We start from the raw sequence: 20000 nt of genomic DNA, 5'->3' as shown, positions 1-20000 counted from the left end.
CGGCGGGCAGATGAGGGAAAGTAAAGGAATTTAAAAGTGTCACAGAAATCGTCGTGCTCTTTCACAAAGGAATCTAATTTGCAAAGAACCGTTTTTGAATTTTTTGTTTCAGGAAAAACCTGAAATACTTTGGATTTAGAAATGTGAGTTGATTTGCAGTTCTAGGGATTTGTTGTTACTGTCAATTGGGATCATTTTAGGATTGCGTGATTTTGTACCTACTGCAGTATTCTGGTTTACATGGATAGATCAGTAGAGTACCGTAACTGTAAAAGAATTCAGGCTTTTGAAAACTATTCATATTACTATACTAAAGTCAGGCATATATGCAGATCAACAACAATATCAGGAGACAGACTTTCAGCTACACAAAAGTGATGTTCTGATATTTGCTAATTGTGTAATTCAACAAATAGAACAAGAAGGTGACAACTCTCTATTGCCCTCCTGATATCCAGGGACTTTCCAGTGTCACACTGGTAATTCTCAACTTCCGTAAAATACGTAAGGTAACGAAAATAATAACGGTTTTGCCCCTAATACCACTTACGAAAAAATCTCCATAGCTACTGAGCCATCTGTTACAACGTTCCATTTTATATATCTGACAGTATCTCAACCAAACTGTATCAATAAATAAAGAAGAAATCTACATCAATTCACTTACAAAATGAGAAGTAATGGCCCAAGACAAATTAATGAAAACAGAATATATGAAATAAATGACAAAACATAAATAAATCTCTGTTAAGTATAAACATTCACCGATGTTCACTGGTAACTTCAGGATCTTAAAAATCCCGTGGTTTTTCGCAACTTCTCTTCCGACAATAATGCTATCTGGCAACTCTCTTCCACGGCTGCATTGTTATTTTTTCAAGGAATAAACTGCATTAGCTTAATTCACTTACGTGCTCTGGGAGAACAAGTGAATTCACCGTAATAGACTTTGTTCCAGTATTTGCTAATGAGATAAACGTCAGCTGTAATTTCGTGGGTTTTTCTGCTGTTTTTCTCTGAAGTATTTTATTTCATGAGTGCAAATGTAAATTATGACGAAAGTACAATTGTTAAGGAAAGTTCCCTGGCTGTTATATAATCTTCTCTCTCTCTCTCTCTCTCTCTTAACTTACACTGAGTGCAAGTAATATATCTGATCAGACCTGCACTGCAGTTAAGAGAATTTGCGTTACATTATTTACATAAAAATAGTCAAGCTAAAATACCAGTAAAGTGTAATTGTTTGCCAGAGAGAGAGAGAGAGAGAGAGAGAGAGAGAGAGAGAGAGAGAGAGAGAGAGCGAGGGAGAGAGTAAAATTTCTTAATAACGATATCAGACGATGTATCGTGAGCAAATTAGTCACAAACCTGAGTAATTATCCACACCTCCGAGTAATAAAGACAAGTAATTAGAGACTCAAATTGATTACCCTGAAGAACAACCATCATGTACATTCATTACTTAGCTGTGGTTCTAATCATGTCAAATCATTATACGGTAAAAGCTTATTGAGAAGATTTTGCGGCTGACTGATTTATATGCGCTGATGGGGTCATTAATTTAACGGATTTCACTCTCTTTTCTCAGGACAGATGGCATTTAATATGATAATTCGCATAATAGTCTATGTCTATTTTCCTCATTTAAAAGGATGGTATTTTCAATACTTATCAATAAAGTGGTCCGTAACTCTCCCTGTTTTTTTTTCTCTACGAAGAGAGAGAGAGAGAGAGAGAGAGAGAGAGAGAGAGAGAGAGAGAGAGAGAGAGAGAGAGAGAGAGAGATTCTTGAGGAAGGGAGAGAGAAAGTATGAACACAATAACTGTTGAAAAGATATATAAAAACATTGAACGTCAACAAGACGTTAGTTTCAGACAATATTATTCCTGGAACGGAATTCATTTATTTACTTGTACGTGCGTTTTTTTTTAAGTTCCACCAGCTGTCTTTCGGTCAAATATTCATGCAGATTTACATCTGGTTAGCTGTGGGGTGGGTGGCCGCCATGAAAAATTACATATTTTGGCGTATAAGTCATAATGGACAGAGAGTAGACCAGCAACCTCCTCCCGAAATGCTCACTGAGATTCTAGTTGGCGACGCATTCAGGCGAATCCCCTGTATGAAGCGTTGGAAATTTATCATGAATGTTTGCATGCGTTTATTTCCCTTCCTATTATTATAACATTTTCCCCCAAAACCCTTTCATTCCAACCAAAACACAGTCTGGTATTTCTCTTATTTCAGTCACTTGAAAAGGCTTGCACGAATTCCCTCCGTGCTGAGATTTTCAAAGCAAATATGGTTAGTTGCTAGAGTCCTGAAGTCCTACACGGCTTTGGGGAGTGAATTCAGATCTCTGTGTTACCGAAGTCCTTCATGACTTCCGTGTATTTCCCAGAACGATGTTTGCATTGACATCCTTTGACTTGTTTCTCTTCATTATTGACATGAGGGAGAGGGAGCCCCTCTCTGTCTCGAATTTCACGTTAAGGTTGTACATTTGATTTGCAATTTTGATATTGCAGAGACTTCAGAGAGGGAACGTTGTTATCTCAGTGTCCTCGACTTCGGAAAATTTTCCATATCTGCATTCTCTGGAGCAATTTTTCAAAATAATTTTACTTTTATTTATTAATTTATTGGGAATTTTCATTACTTTGGATGATATATATATATATATACAGTATATATATATATATATATATATATATATATATATATATATATATATATATATATATATATATATATATATATATATATATATATATATATATATATATATATATATATATATATATATATATATATATATACAAAAAAGAATCGCAGGGGAAACAGACCTGACAAACATCTCAAGTTAAAGAGGTAAAGACATGCATGTCTCTTACAAGATCAAGTTTATTCTTCCAACGTTTCACATCACATGATGCATCTTCAAGGCTGGAAAATTACAGACAATAAATACTTAAAATGTCACTCATACAATGGGAAAAACTTCTTTAAAAATTAAAAAAATTTAAAACATTTACAAATACAAATAATTAAAACAAGAACTTGAAAGGAACACCTACCAAGGCAAGAGCTAAAAGGTGACTAATAAGACGGGGAGAAAATAAACAAACGAAAGAAACCTATAACGAACGTGGAGAGTAAACAAACAGACAGTTATGCTATAAACAGTTGTGTGGACGACGAGAAGGTGTTTAGTGTTGGTACATTAGTTTTTATGAAAAACGACTACAACACCATCAACTCGTCGTCCATACGGGCAGATCCAATAATTTGAAATCATTTATATCCAAGCGGGTACCACAAATCTTGGAATGGTTCCGAACATTGATAGTTCGGGACTGTGTGTGTGAGTGTGCGTGTTGCGCGTGTTTGTATATATATATATATATATATATATATATATATATATATATATATATATATATATATAATCAGAAAGCTACAAACGTCCTTTAATATCCAATTCACTCTACCTCGGAAATAATATATTTTCATATATGTTACCGAAGGGGAATTTTTAGTTGATAATAAGTCCACCGTCCCGTGGGGTCGAACCAGCGACGGACGAGGAATCAGGACTACAGTGACACACTAACGCAGTTGGCCACAAGAGAGGTATAAGTGAATAACATCTCCCATCATCTCACCCGTCGAACTCAGGTGTTTTGCGTTTGGAGACGATATCCACCCACCTCTGCCATGTTGACCGTGTAGTGCGTTTTGTCGCAAAGCCATATTATGACTATTTATCACATCACCGTGATTCATATACAATCAAAAGCTACAAACGTCCTTTAATATCCAATTCCCTCCTCCGGAAATAATATATTTTCATATATGTTGCCGAAGGGGAATTTTTTAGTTGATAATAAGTCCACCGTCCCGTGGGGTCGAACCAGCGACGGACGAGGAATCAGGACTACAGTGACACACTAACGCAGTCGGCCACAAGAGAGGTATAAGTGAATAACATCTCCCATCATCTCACCCGTCGAACTCAGGTGTTTTGCGTTTGAGACGATATCCACCCACCTCTGCCATTTTGACCGTGTAGTGTGTTTGTCGACGAGCCATATTATGACTATTTATCACATCACCGTGATTCATATACAATCAGAAAGCTACAAACGTCCTTTAATATCCAATTCACTCTACCTTGGAAATAATATATTTTCATATATGTTACCAAAGGGGAATTTTTTAGTTGATAATAAGTCCACCGTCCCGTGGGGTCGAACCAGCGACGGACGAGGAATCAGGACTACAGTGACACACTAACACAGTCGGCCACAAGAGAGGTATAAGTGAATAACATCTCCCATCATCTCACCCGTCGAACTCAGGTGTTTTACGTTTGGAGACGATATCCACCCACCTCTGCCATGTTGACCGTGTAGTGCGTTTGTCGCACGTAGCCATATTATGACTATTTATCACATCACCGTGATTCATATACAATCAGAAAGCTACAAACGTCCTTTAATATCCAATTCACTCTACCTCGGAAATAATATATTTTCATATATGTTATCACGTATTAAAAAAGCTTTTTCTCCTAATCCAATTTCTTCTTATTCGTGAGTTGGGTGGCTGGCCGCCATGGAAAACTACATACCATTGGCGTATAAATCTTAATGGACAGAGAGTGGACCAGCAACCTCCTCCCGAAATGCTTACTGACGCTCTGGTTGGTGACGCCATCAGGCGAGTCCCCTGTAAGAAGCGTTGGAAATTTACCATGAATGTTTGCATTTCGTTTATTTCCTTTTCTATTATTATAATATTTTCCCCCAGAACCCTTTTATTCCAACCAAAACACAGTTTGGTATTTCTCTTATTTCAGTCACTTCAAAAGCCTTCCACGAATTTCCCCCGGTACTGAGATTTTCAAAGCAAATATATTTAGTTGCTAGAGTCCAGAAGTCCTACACGGCTTTGGGGAATAATTTCGGATCTCTATTTTACCGAAATCCTTCATGACTTTCGTGTATTTCCCAGAATGATGTTTGCATTGAGGTCCTTTGACTTGTTTCTCTTCATTATTGACAAGAGGGAGAGGGAGCGCCCCTCTCTGTCTCGAATTTCACGTTACAGTTATGCATTTGATTTGCAATTTTGATTTTGCAAAGACTTCAGGCAGGGAAAGCTGTTATTTCAGTGTTCTCGTCTTCGGAAAACTTTCAATACCTGCATTGTCTGGAGCAATTTTTTAAAATATCTTTATCAATTTTTTCTTAATTTGTTGGGGAGTTTGGATGGCATATATATATATATATATATATATATATATATATATATATATATATATATATATATATATATATATATATATATATATATATATATGTGTGTGTGTGTGTGTGTGTGTGTATATGTGTGTTTGTATGTGTGTGTGCGTGTGTGCTAGTGTGTGTAGATATATATGTATTTTTTCAACTATACCTTTTCCTACCTGGGTGTGTCTTCCAGTTCTTACCAATTCTATTTAGATTTAAATACTGTTCCACCAAATATATATATATATATATATATATATATATATATATATATATATATATATATATATATATATATATATATATATATATATATATATATATATATACATGTGTGTGTATGCGTGTGTAAAATCATGAAGCTACAAACGCCGTTTAATATCCAATTCACGCTTCTTGGGGAATATCCCGATGGGAATTATCACCACACAAAGCGTTATTTATAAGTGATAAATGGATCGTTACTGCCGGGGCCTCTCTTGAGGGCCCAGTGGGCAGACCGTCGACTGGAGACGTTGGAAGGTAACCTGTGTCGAGAGATCGAGACCCGGCAGTACTGATCCATTTATCACTTATAAATTGCCCTTCGGTGATAACTCCCATATATATATATGATCCCAAATTCCATATATATATATATATATATATATATTTATATATATATATATATATATATATATATATATATATATATATATATATATATATATATATATATATATATATATATATGTGTGTGTGTGTGTGTGTGTGTGTGTGTGTGTGTGTGTGTGTGTGTGTGTGTGTGTGTGTGTGTGTGTACTGTCTGTCTGTCCACCCGTGAGAGTGTTTGTGTGCCTCTGGATGACTATAATCTCGTGTGAAATATTTCTCATTCCATGATCGTTCTTGCAAAAGACCTGATGAATTTCACAAAAGAAATCAACGAATAGATATTCATGTCATGTTTTGCAAAATAATTTAAAAATGCTACAAAGAATGCCATTCAGCCAAAAACTAAAAGCTCTCCAGTTTTCCCTAAAGAATGCAATGGCCTTATCACGTACTAAAAAACCTTTTTCTCTTAATCCAATTTCTTCTTATTCGTGAGGACATTTAAGCAATTCTTTGCTTCAGAACACTTCTATCAATTTTTCTTAGTGGGAAAATGTGACCACTCTATCATGATTCCAGATAGGAAGAATTCTCCTCCTGATCTATTTTACGACGAAAGTGAAATGTTGGTCAATTCTGAAAAATTGTTAGATTGCTAAATATTCCTGTATAGCCCGTCATGAAGAATTTAACAGCTTTATGATCGTTACCATATAGCATAACATTTCCCATTTATCACAAAAGATGAAAAAATTATGCATGTAAATTGATATGAGGCAGCTTTGCAAGAGAGGTTTATCAGATCACAGAATTTCCATCTGTATGTTACTGTAAAAGTAATGTATCAGTTCTCAGACTGATGTGACAACTCTGTAATAGTGTGCAAACATCAAGATTTCTTGTCTATATATTTCATGAAAGACTCGTCAAAAATTTACTGAAATGGAGATTTCGTATTTATATCTCATAAAAGATCCGTCGAGGAATGTGGCAACTCTAATAGGCGCGGTTTCCAGATAGCGTTATTGGCGGTATTCCCCCAAATATTTCTCTAATGCAAAATGAGGGAAAGAAGATTTTCCTTTATCAAGTTTCACTTAATTAAAAACAGTAACGCGTCTTGGTTCTTGTTTTAATAATAACAAACCATTTATTTCCTAGTATAAAACTAAAAGAAAGAGAAATACCTGTAGATGTGCTTGTATCTTCCTTCCAGAGTTGGGAATGAGGTATCCAGCTGTGATGTTAGTGCTATCGAAAGCGGTGATGAGAGATATGACTTCAGAACTGAAGACATGGTGCTGAAGGAGGGGTTAAAATAACGACTTGTATTATATTTATTGATATTGCCTGCAGCATTGCATGTTGTCACTGAACCCATAATATTCAGAAAACAAATACTTGCACTGTTTCATAAGCGATGGCAAAAACTTAACAGACATTTCGATAGATTATAGAAAGTGGGACCAAGTGATAATGACCCACGAGAAATGTGGTCTGGGTTGTCATACAGAGTATGTCGGTGTGGTGGGGCATCTATCAGTCGAACTGAGATTGTTGCGGAAATGTGGGGTCAACCATCTCTGGTTTTTTATGGGCGTGTTGCTGGGAGAGAGAGAGAGAGAGAGAGAGAGAGAGAGAGAGAGAGAGAAGAGAGAGAGAGAGAGAGAGAGAGAGAGAGAGAGAGAGAGAGAGAGAGACCTGACAAGTGTAGCTTTCAATACACGTCAAATAACTATATCAGTGCTTCGCAATTAGTATTCGTCCAAAAGAACGTCAAATTAATTCCCGTCGGTTTTGGCTTCGAATTGCCAAACGTATATCACATTTTATTAATCGATAATTTTTCTGACAGAGAGAGAGAGAGAGAGAGAGAGAGAGAGAGAGAGAGAGAGAGAGAGAGAGAGAGGTGCCAACAGAATCCCGCAAAGTACGCACACACAACGCGAATCATTTACAGCAATTTTCATATAAACTTTTTTTTTAGGAAATAATTTTTAAACCTCCCATTTTGTTTAAATTTCTGAACACTAATAAAATTCTTGAAATTATGTTTTATATTGAAACATTTTCTTTGGTAGGAAAAGGTATGTTACAGCACTGATTAAGGGGGTTTTGGGACTTTTTGTTACCCCCAAAAAAGATTTATTTTGTCGATTGAGTCCTGAAGAAGGATAAAAATAAGAATATGAATAAAGTATTGAACATATATATACACTATATATATATATATATATATATATATATATATATATATATATATATATATATATATATATATATATATATATATATATATATATATATATATATATATATATATATATACACACATATGTATATAAGCGACATTGCTAAACAATGACTTTAGATTTCTAAAAAAATTTCAATGCATGAATAGGGAAAACAGAATAAAAAAAGAAAAACTGAAAGCATATGACAAGATACTTTCTAGTTTCTTGAGAACGATGGGAGATGACAGTCGGGTGAAATTCTAAAACAATTTATGTGCAATAACAGGTATTTGCATTTGCATACTTTCTTGGAAAATATAACGGAGGGTAGAAGAGGGCTAGTAATTTCGAGAAGGATTTTCTGAGTTAATTTTCAACTTAACATTCCTGACTCAGCATTTGAAAGCATAGTTAGAGGGGAAAACAGATGAGAGAGAGAGAGAGAGAGAGAGAGAGAGAGAGAGAGAGAGAGAGAGAGAGGTTTGTTGATCAATGTCAGGATTAAACACTGGACAGTAAATGAACATCATAAAACGTTTTGAAAAAGCAAAGGAGATTTTTATCTAAAGATATTATTGTTTATTTTCAAAAACAATATTGGGATAATACACTGTAAGAGTGACATAGGCAGAAACCTAAAATGGGTATTAATCAGGGAAGGAAAAACCGAGCCTTAATGTGACTCAGGAGACCTTCCTTCTCCCTACAGCCGTTAGGAAAGCCGAGGACAACCAGGCAAGACCCACATCCCAACCTACAACCCTTGAGAACGACCTCCAGAGCACCGAGGGTGGCCGCCCAGTGAGATCTCACCCTGAGGACAACCCTCAAGATCGTCCCCTGCACCCACCTACGACTCAAAGACCCCCGACGTCGAGGACGACTTTAATGCTCGCTCCGAGGACCGGCTTCCGACACCTGAGGAAGGCAGGGGCATCGCCCTTCACCTTGAGAACAATCAGTTAATCCACCTTCCTCGAGAAATTGCACCATCGCCAATCAGCAGTAGGCTTAGATCGAGGAGAAGACAGCCAATCAGGAGCCGCCTTTCTGATGACGTCACTGCCGAATAGCCAATGAAAATGAAGCTACTAACTCGACAAGCCAACATACACGGATAAAAGAGGAGAAATCCACGCATTACAAATGACACGGACATATCCTTCACCATTGAGGAACTAAACAGGGCACTCAGCAAAGGGAAGAAGAACACAGCCCCTGGTGCAGATGCAATCACCTACAGCATGCTGAGTCACATGGGCGACCCTGCCAAGCAGGTCTATCTCCTCCTGATAAATAGAACATATGCAGAGCAAACCAGGCCAAAGAAATGGGCGCAACAGGACACACAACCAATCCCAAAGCCTAAGGAACCAGGCTCGTACAGACCGATATCTCTTATCAGCTGCACAGAGAAAGTAGCTGAAAGAATGGTCCTAAACAGACTCACATGGAAGGCAGGGCCCTTACACCCTAGGCTGTATGCCTATAGGGAAGGGGTCGGCACCCATGAATGCCTCTCAGATGTACTATGTGCCATAAATGACAGATGCTCCATAGTGGTCTTTCTAGACCTAGAAAAGGCATATGAGTTGGCAAACGCAGTAACCATCCTCTCATCCCTAGTCTGAAAGAGGATCAAAGGCAATCTACTTGATGGACAAAAGGATATATGGAAGGCAGAGAAGCCAGGGTAGTGTTCCAAGGCAGAACATCAGAATACCACTATCTTGAAAATGGCACTCCCCAGGGAGGCATACTAAGCTCCTTCCTGTTCAATGTCCTAATGGAGAATCTATCCTGCCTAGGATTACTGCAGTGAATAGAGGTTTTCATATATGCTGATGACGTTTGCATCGTCAGCACAAGCCCTCAAAGACCACTCCATAAGATGCAAGAAGCCTTGCAATAAATAGAGGATAAATGCACACAACTGGGACTCAAGATCAACATAAATAAGACAAAAGCCATGGCAATAGAGCATTGTCAAAATCCACCCAACCTGCTGCTAAAGGGAGACACCATAGACTGGGTGGACAGTTACACATGCCTGGAAGTCTGCATTGCAAACACACTATCTCCTGAGAAAGAGATACAGCTCCTCCAAGCCAAAACAAGAACATGGACTCAATGCTCTAAAGAGGATAACAACTCTGCAAGAAGGAGCCACATTCCATCTGCTCAAAAAGTTCTACATGCAAATGTTCAGAGCGCAAGTGGATTATGCAGCACCAATCCTGACAAGTCTCAGGAAGGATCAGCAGCAGAGACTGGAGGTCATCCGGAACAATGCCATGAGAATAATGCTTGGGGCCCCAATGTGGATGAGAATATGTCTCCTGTGGGCAGACACACAGCTACAATCTCTCACCCACAGAATAGGCCAAAGAAATGCTGCCATACTGTGCAAAACGATCAAAAGCGACAGAGATGGACCGCTAAAGGAGAAAATGCGCGCATGCATAAACCTGTATGAGGAGCTAAATCTTCCTAAAACACATGCTGGCAGCATACTCCAGTCACTGAGACAACTAAATATGCAGGATGCAGTGAAAGACACGACAAAGGATGTCCCACCTGAGGGATACCAAGAACCAGCTCACTGGGTTGAAGACCCTCTCCGGTATAATTTTACAGTACTACCAGCAAGCAAAGCACTGTGCACAGCATCACAGATGAGGACTGCAGCAGAAGAAGCAATCAGGAGCACAGCAGCTGACAACACATATTACACAGATGGATCAGTTGATCCACAAGCACCAGCAACAGCAGTGGCAGTGGTCGCCCAAGACTTCAAAGGAAGCTGGAGGCTGTCCAACAATACTTCCATACTACAAGCTGAACTAATGGCAATTTTCAAAGCCTTAGAAGACTCCATCCAGAAAGAAGGGCACACAAGAGTACATACCGACTCCAAAGGAGCAATCCTCGTGCTCAAGTCAACAAAACCCAAAGAAAATGTGACACTGATCTTAGCAATCAAATCAGTGGCCAAGTCACATCAAGCTGCCGGCAGGAGGGTCGTACTCAACTGGATACCTAGTCATGTGGGAATCCAGGGAAATGAAGAGGTCGACATCCTAGCCAAAAGTGCTCTCAGCTGCAGTACAGTAAGTATAAAATTGAAACCATCAATCACGCAACTAAAGGAAATGGCAAAGAGATATGCCAGACTTCAAGAAGAAAGTGAAGTGCGCCAGCACTATCTGCAAAACTCAAGAACGGAAGTGGTATGTAGATGCCACAAACTTCAAGCCTCACGACACAACAAGGCAAACCACCAGAAAACTCTCTGTCATCAGGCATAGGCTAAGGCTAGGTTACCTATGCAGCTGGCAACTGATTGGGAACGAAGACAGGCCATGCCAGTGCTGTGACCGAGTAGTAAATCAGCCCCTCGCACACTACCTACTGGACTGTCCAGAAACGCAGGATCTCAGGTCGAATCTGACCAAAAATGAGCAGACACCGGCACAAATCACTAGACATATCTTAGGTAACATAGGGACACATGGGAATCTCCTGATGTCCCGCCCACCTCCCAGGTAAAATAGGAAGGGGGACAGCAAAGTCTTCCCATTTCCGGCCACAAGCCTTTGAGAGTATATATATATATATATATATATATATATATATATATATATATATATATATATATATATATATATATATATATATATATATATATATATATATATATACTGTTAAACATATATATATATATATACTGTTAGGTAGTGTGTGTAGGTAGGTGTATATGTATGCATGCACACATATATGTGTACATACTTATATGGGCATATATACATCTTTGCTCTCTCTATATATATTTTTAGGTTTTTGGCAATCCCCTGGCGTCCTGCTCACATCCCAGGTAAAAGAAAGCTCCCTCAGGTCAAACAGTAAGTGGGACACCAAAGACTACCCTTTCTGGGAAGAGTTTTTGGTCCTATTTATATATATTGTTAAATGAAGGTGTGTAGGTGTTTATATATGCATGTATTCATACACATGTGTATGTGTATATGCATGCACGGGTACATATGCATTTTTGTTATATATATATATATATATATATATATATATATATATATATATATATATATATATATATATATATATATATATATATATATATATATATATATATATATATATATATATATATATATATATATATTTATAAATATATATATATATATATATATATATATATATATATATATATATATACATATATATATATACATATATATATATATATATATATATATATATATATATATATATATATATATATATATATATATATATATATATATATATATATATATATATATATATATATATATATATATTTTTAGGTCTTGGCAATCTCCTGAAGTCCTGCCCATCTCCCAGGTAAAAGAATACTCTCAGTTGAAACAGCAAGCCGGACAGCAACGGAAACACATTTCTGCATATGAGTTTTACCTTATATATATATATATATATTTTACATATGTATATGGAGGTGTTCATTTATGCATACATGTGTGGCATGTGGGTGTGTGCACACAGAGTTATATAAAACTCAGCTCCATATATGTATGTGTGCATGTATGTGTATATATTTCTATGTATATTGTACATATATGAATATATATAAATGTGTATACATACAGGATATATATAGTTTTTTTTTTTTTTTTTTTTACGCTACCTTTCCCTCAGACATAAGCTCTCTTCCTTTTCCTTCTGAGCCCTCTCCCACTAGGCTGGGACTCACTCCTATAAAACTTTCTCTCCTACTGATGGGTCCCGTAAAGTTCAAAGGGGTTGCAGTCCTGCCTGTCACCCTCTTTCTTTTTCACCAACTAACAGCCAAAAGCACTGTTCTTTATATTTTTCACAGATAAATCCAGTTACGGGCTGCTCCAGGAGCAAGAGCCCGTGCCAGTACAAGGCTGGCTTAATCTTAAACAACAACAACAACAACGCATTACACCCATTGCATCCTGCGATCTTCTCCTGAATGATGCCCTTACGAGAAGGGCGAAACAAGTCGACACCCCACGAGAGCTACCTTCTACACATCACTATACCACCGGAAATGAATATTGGTCAATTGCTTGCAACCATTCCAGCGCAAGAAAAGCAACTGATAAGACGAATTGAGCGTTTACTATATCACATAAATGCTGTTGAAACTGCCATTTTGTTTAACAAAACCTGTATTAAAGAAGGTCTTTTTCCTAATTTTACAAGTATTATTATTATTATTATTATTATTATTATTATTATTATTATTATTATTATTATTATTATTATTATTATTATTATTATTATTATTCAGGTTGTGGGACCGTCGACGTGTTTCGACGATCTCGTTGGTTATCCTCTGGATGTGTTTTTTTTTTTTTTTTTTTTAATAGAAATATTCAATCAGAAAACCGTGGAATCCTTCGTGGTCTGGTTTCGGGTTCTTCTACGTCAGGTTGTGGTACGTCGACATGTTTCGACCATCCAGAAGATGACCAACGAGATGGTCGAAACATGTCGACGGTACCACAACATGTAGTAGAAGAAACTGAATCTGGACCACGAAGGATTCCACTGATTTCTGATTATTATTATTATTATTATTATTATTATTATTATTATTATTATTATTATTATTATTATTATTATTATTATTATTATTATTATTATACTAAAACACTGTACTATTAATAACAACCATGGTTCAGTTATCAGATATAATAATGATTTTATAATGATACTTTTAGCATCGGCTGAACGCCAATTTCATCTCATCATTGCAGTGACGACCTCGAATCAAAGCGGCAAGTAAATAATTCCTGTTTTCAAGGTCACAGGACCAGACTCATTCAATGTTTCCAATTTGGAAATTACAAGTCACAGAAACGCAAATGCTGGTAATTAATGCCTTTGCTAATGCCCGGTGGACCAGGTAATTGCTTATTTTCCCTGTCACTAGGCTTCCGTGTTGCCCATGTGAAAAGCCATTCTGATTAAGGAGATGAAAAGATTTTTCAACTGGACAACGATATTTTAAACACAAACCTGCACAGGTCCAGATGCACACACACGATATATATATATATATATATATATATATATATATATATATATATATATATATATATATATATATATATATATATATATATATATATATATATATATATATATATGTATGTATGTATGTATGTATGTATATATGAGTATTCTCTCTCTCTCTCTCTCTCTCTCTCTCTCTCTCTCTCTCTCTCTCTCTTTAAGGTTGGTGCTACGAGGATGAGGGTGCTAATGCTTCATTGGCCTACTTGAGCCCTGTAGACTTCAAAGCAATAGTTTAGTATCGAACTCTATCCCCGGATTCATAATTCTGATTATCATGCAAAATAATAATAATGATACAGATCAATTATTTAAGCACAGTAACATGTGAGTCATGAATACACATAGAGAGAACTAGGCTAATTATTTTTTTTAGGAATTTTTAAATTACAGAGTTGGGAAAGCGGGTGGGGGGAGAGGGAAATAAATATGAAAGAAACAGGAAATTTGTTTGTTCACAGATCCCCGAATTTAGATGAATTATAAAAAAAGAAAAGAGCGAGGGAGAGAAGTACTTAAAATCCCATCCATGTTCCTATCCTGGATTTTGTATCCTAAATACACAAATGGCACAAAAATCAATAAATAGTGCTAAAAACATCAGCTGGCAGATGAGGGGAAATTGAAGGAATTTAAAAGTGTCATGGAAATCGTCGTGCTCTTTCACAAAGGAATCTAATTTGCATGAGTGATTACCTTCGTCCAAAGAACCGTTTTTGAATTTTATTGTTTCAGGAAAAACCTGAAATACTTTGAATTTAGAAATGTGAGTTGATTTGCAGTTCTATGGATTTGTTGTTACTGTCAACTGGGATCATTTTAGGATTGAGTGATTTTGTGCCTATTGCAGTATTCTGGTTTACATGGATAGATCAGTAGAATACCGGAACAGTAAAAGAATTTAGGCTTTTGAAAACTATTCATATTACTATACTAAACTCAGGCATATATGCAGATCAACAACAATATCAGGAGACAGACTTTCAGCTACGCAATATTGATGTTCTGATATCTGCTGACTGTGTAATTCAACAAATAGAACAAGAACATGACATCCCTCTATTGCCCTTCTGATATCCAGGGACTTTCCAGTTTCACATTGGTAATTCTCAACTTCCGTCAAATACGTAAAGTAACGAAAATAATAACGATGTTGCCCTTAATATCACTTTACGAAAAAAATCTCCCTAGCCCCAGAGCCATCTGTTACAACGTTCCATTTTATGTATTTGACAGTAACTCAACCAAACTGTATCAATAAATCAAGAAGAAATCTACATTAATTCACTTACTAAATGAGAAGTAATGGCCCAAGACAAGTTAATGAAAACAGAATATGAGAAATAAATGGCAAAACCTAAATAAATCTCAGTTAGTATGGAAATTCACCGATGTTCACTGGTAACTTCAGGATCTTAAAAATTCCGTGATTTTCTCAACGTCCCTTCCACGGCAGCATTATTATTTCAAGAAATAAACTGCATTAGCTTAATTCACTTATGTGCTCTGGTAGAACAAGCGAATTCACCGTAATAGATTTTGTGCCAGTATTTGCAGAAGAGATAAACGTCATCTGTAATTTTGGGAGTTATTCTGCTGCTTTCATCTTGAGTATTTTTTTCATGAGTGCAACTGTAATTTATGACAGAAGTTCAATTGTTTAGGAAAGTTCCCTCGCTGTTATACAACTTCTCTCTCTCTCTCTCTCTCTCTCTCTCTCTCTCTCTCTCTCTCTCTCTCTCTCCTTCTGTCTCTTAACTTACACTGAGTGCAAGTAATATATCTGATCAAAACTACATTGCGGTTAAGAGAATTTGTGTTCCATTATTTTGTATAAAAATAGGCAAGCTAAAATACACGTAAAGTGCAATTGTTTGCCAGAGAGAGAGAGAGAGAGAGAGAGAGAGAGAGAGAGAGAGAGAGAGAGAGAGAGAGAGAGAGGGAGAACCCAAAACTTTTTAATAACGATATCAGACGATGTATCGTGAGCAAATTAGTCACAAACCTGAGTAATTATCCACACCTCCAAGTAATAAAGACAAGTAATTAGAGACTCAAAGTGATTACCCTGAAGGGCAGCCTTCACGTACATTCATTACTTAGCTGTGGTTCCAATCATGTCAAATCATTATAGGATAAAAGCTTATTGAGAAGATTTGAAGGTGACTGATTTACATGCGCTGATGGGGTCATTAATTTAACGGAATTCCCTCTCTATTCTCAGGATAGATAGTGTTTAATCCAATAATAAAATAGTCCGTAACTCTCCATTTTTTCTCTAAGAGAGAGAGAGAGAGAGAGAGAGAGAGAGAGAGAGAGAGAGAGAGAGAAATTGTTGGGGAAGGGAGAGAAGCAGCTTGAACACAATAACTTTCAAAAGATATATAAAAACATTGAACGTTAACAGGACGTTAGTTTCACACATCATAATTCCTGGAACGGAATTCAGTTATTTACTTATTCAGGCGTTTTTTTTTTTCTAGTTGTACCAGCTGTCTTTCGATCAAATGTTCATGCAGATTTGCATCTGGTTAGCTGTGGAGTTGGTGGCCACAGTGAAAAAACTACATACTATTGGCGTGTAAGTCTTAATGGACAGAGAGTGGGCCAGCAACCTCCTCCCGAAATGCTTACTGAGATTCTGGTTGCTGACGCCATCAGGCGAATCTCCTGTATGAAGAGTTGAAAATTTTTCATGAATGTTTGCATTGCGTTTATTTCCCTTTCTATTATTATAACATTTTGCCCCAAAATCCTTTCACTCCGACCAAAACACAGTCTGGTATTTCTCTTATTCCAGCCACTCATAAAACCTTGCGCGAATTCCCTCTGTACTGCGATTTTGAAAGCAAATATAGTTAGTTGCTAGAGTCCTGAAGTCCTACATGGCTTTGGAAAGGAAATTTAGATATCCGTGTTACCGAAGTCCTTCATGACTTTCGTGTATTTCCCAGAATGATGTTTGCATTGAGGTCCTTTGACTTGTTTCTCTTCATTATTGACAAGAGGGAGAGGGAGCGCTCCTTTCTGTCTCGAATTTCACGTTTTGTACATTTGATTTACAATTTTGGTTCTGCAAAGACTTCGGGCAGGGAATGCTGTTATTTCAATGTTCTCGACATAGGAAAACTTACCAGACACATATGTAATTCTAATAGCCACAATGTCCTCTTAACTTCGCTAATTCTTCTCGCTTTTTTGGATATGCTTGTAACTACGAAGCCGACAGATCCAAAGGGAAGAAATTGAAGAGCCTGTGACGGCCGGCCGCGGGAATCGAACCCGAGTTACCTTAATCACAAGGAGGTCACGTTGCCAACCTGACCACGAGAAGGATGAAAGTCTACCACCTCTCGTACATATATATACCTGTCGTTTTCAGATATATTTATTAGAGCTGGAATAGACCATCCTCACCATCGTAGCCAAGTGGGCAATCGTTTTTATTGCTTTTTAGGCTGAAATATATATGCAGAATCTACTGGTCACTTTTACCAGACACATATGTAATTCTAATGGTTATTGCTCAGCCTCTTGAATACAGATATTATTTTCGAATAGTGAAATAGTTATAAATCCTTTTAAAGGATTATGATATTTATAACTCATTATTAGAAATATTTTCTAAGAAACTTATTTTGTGAACGAAAATTTCGTGTGTGAATAAAAGACCATTTAATAATTAATTTTATACGTCTATTTTCTCGTTGCATCCTTCATGATCTATATTGTTTTCAATGTTAACACACGCTTTGCTAAGGGCAGCATAGATAGATTTAGCATCTGAAGATGAATTAGAAAATTAAAGCTCAGGATTTATTACGCCATTCTGTATTTCAAGTATATTTTTAGATCGAGGCTGATAATCAGGGATCGTTAGTACTTTTTGGTGGTTAAATATTTCAATATTTTGAATGAATAGTATGAACTAAATAAAATTTTCTAAATAGCGAAGATATTTTTCAGACTAAGTTGAAATCTAAATTCTCTTATTCAAGTTTCCGTAAATAATAATAATAATAATAATAATAATAATAATAATAATAATAATATAATAATAATTATAATAATAATAATAATAATATTATTATTATTATTATTATTATTATTATTCATAAAATCTAATATTCAGACGAGTCACTAGATTTGTAAAAGAAATTCACAATTTTGTCAAATGTAAATATTATATATATATATATATATATATATATATATATATATATATATATATATATATATATATGTATATATATATATATATATATATATATATATATATATATATATATATATATATATATATATATATATATATATATATATATATATATATATATATATGTATATATATATATATATATATATATATATATATATATATATATATATATATATATATATATATATATATATATGTATATATATATATATATATATATATATATATATATATATATATATATATATATATATATATATATATATATATATATATATATATATATATATATATATATATACATATATACATATATATAAATGTATTTATGTATTTATATATTCTGTATTATATATTTCTACACTTCTACCAATGTGGATTTCTTCATCATTATTATTATTATTATTATTATTATTATTATTATTATTATTATTATTATTATTATTATTGTTTTTTTTTATTATTATTATTCCTCATCCATGTACTAAAACACTGCCACTATTGATAACAACCATCGTTTAGTTATCAGATATAATAATGATTGTATAATGATACTTTTAGCATCAGCTGAACGCCAATTTCATCTCATCATCGCTGTGATGATCTCGAATCAAAGCGGCAAGTCAGTAATTCCCGTTTTCAAGGTTACAGGATCAGGCTCATTCAATGTTTCCAAACTGGAAATCACAAGGTCACTGAACCGCAAATGCTGGTAATTAATGCCTTTGCTAATGCTCGGTGGACCAGGTAATTGCTTATTTTCTCTGTCACTAGGTTTCCATGTTGCCCAAGTGCAAAACCATTTTGATTAAGGGGATGAAAAGATTTTTCAACTGGACAACGATATTTTGCACACAAACCCACACGCCTCCAGATGCACAAACGATATATATATATATATATATATATATATATATATATATATATATATATATATATATATATATATATATATATATATATATATATATATATATATATATATATATATATATATATATATATATATATATATATATATATATATATATATATATATTATATATATATATATATATATATATATATATATATATACATATATATACATCTCTCTCTCTCTCTCTCTCTCTCTTTGTAGGGTTGGTGCTACGAGGGCTAAGGTGCTAATGCTTCATCCGTCCACTTGAACCCAGTAGGCTTCAGAGCAATAGTCTACTATTGAACTCGATCCCCGTAATCATAATTATGATTATCATGCAAAATAATAAAGATAATAATAATACAGATCAATCATGAAGCATAGTAACATGTGAGTTATGAATACACGTAGAGAGAACCGGGCTAATTATTTTTTCGGGAATTTTTAAAGAACATATCTGGTAAACGACGAGAGAGAGAGAGAGAGAGAGAGAGAGAGAGAGAGAGAACGAATTTAATTTGAAAGAAACCGGAAATTTGTTTGTTCACAGCTCGCAGAATTTAGATAAATTTTAAAAAAGCAAACGAGAGAGAGAGAGAGACTCACACACACACACACACACACACACACAGAG

This window comes from Macrobrachium rosenbergii, chromosome 54 (assembly GCF_040412425.1).
Source record: "Macrobrachium rosenbergii isolate ZJJX-2024 chromosome 54, ASM4041242v1, whole genome shotgun sequence".
In the NCBI taxonomy this organism is placed as follows: domain Eukaryota; kingdom Metazoa; phylum Arthropoda; class Malacostraca; order Decapoda; family Palaemonidae; genus Macrobrachium; species Macrobrachium rosenbergii.
This window is presented reverse-complemented; position numbering follows the sequence as displayed.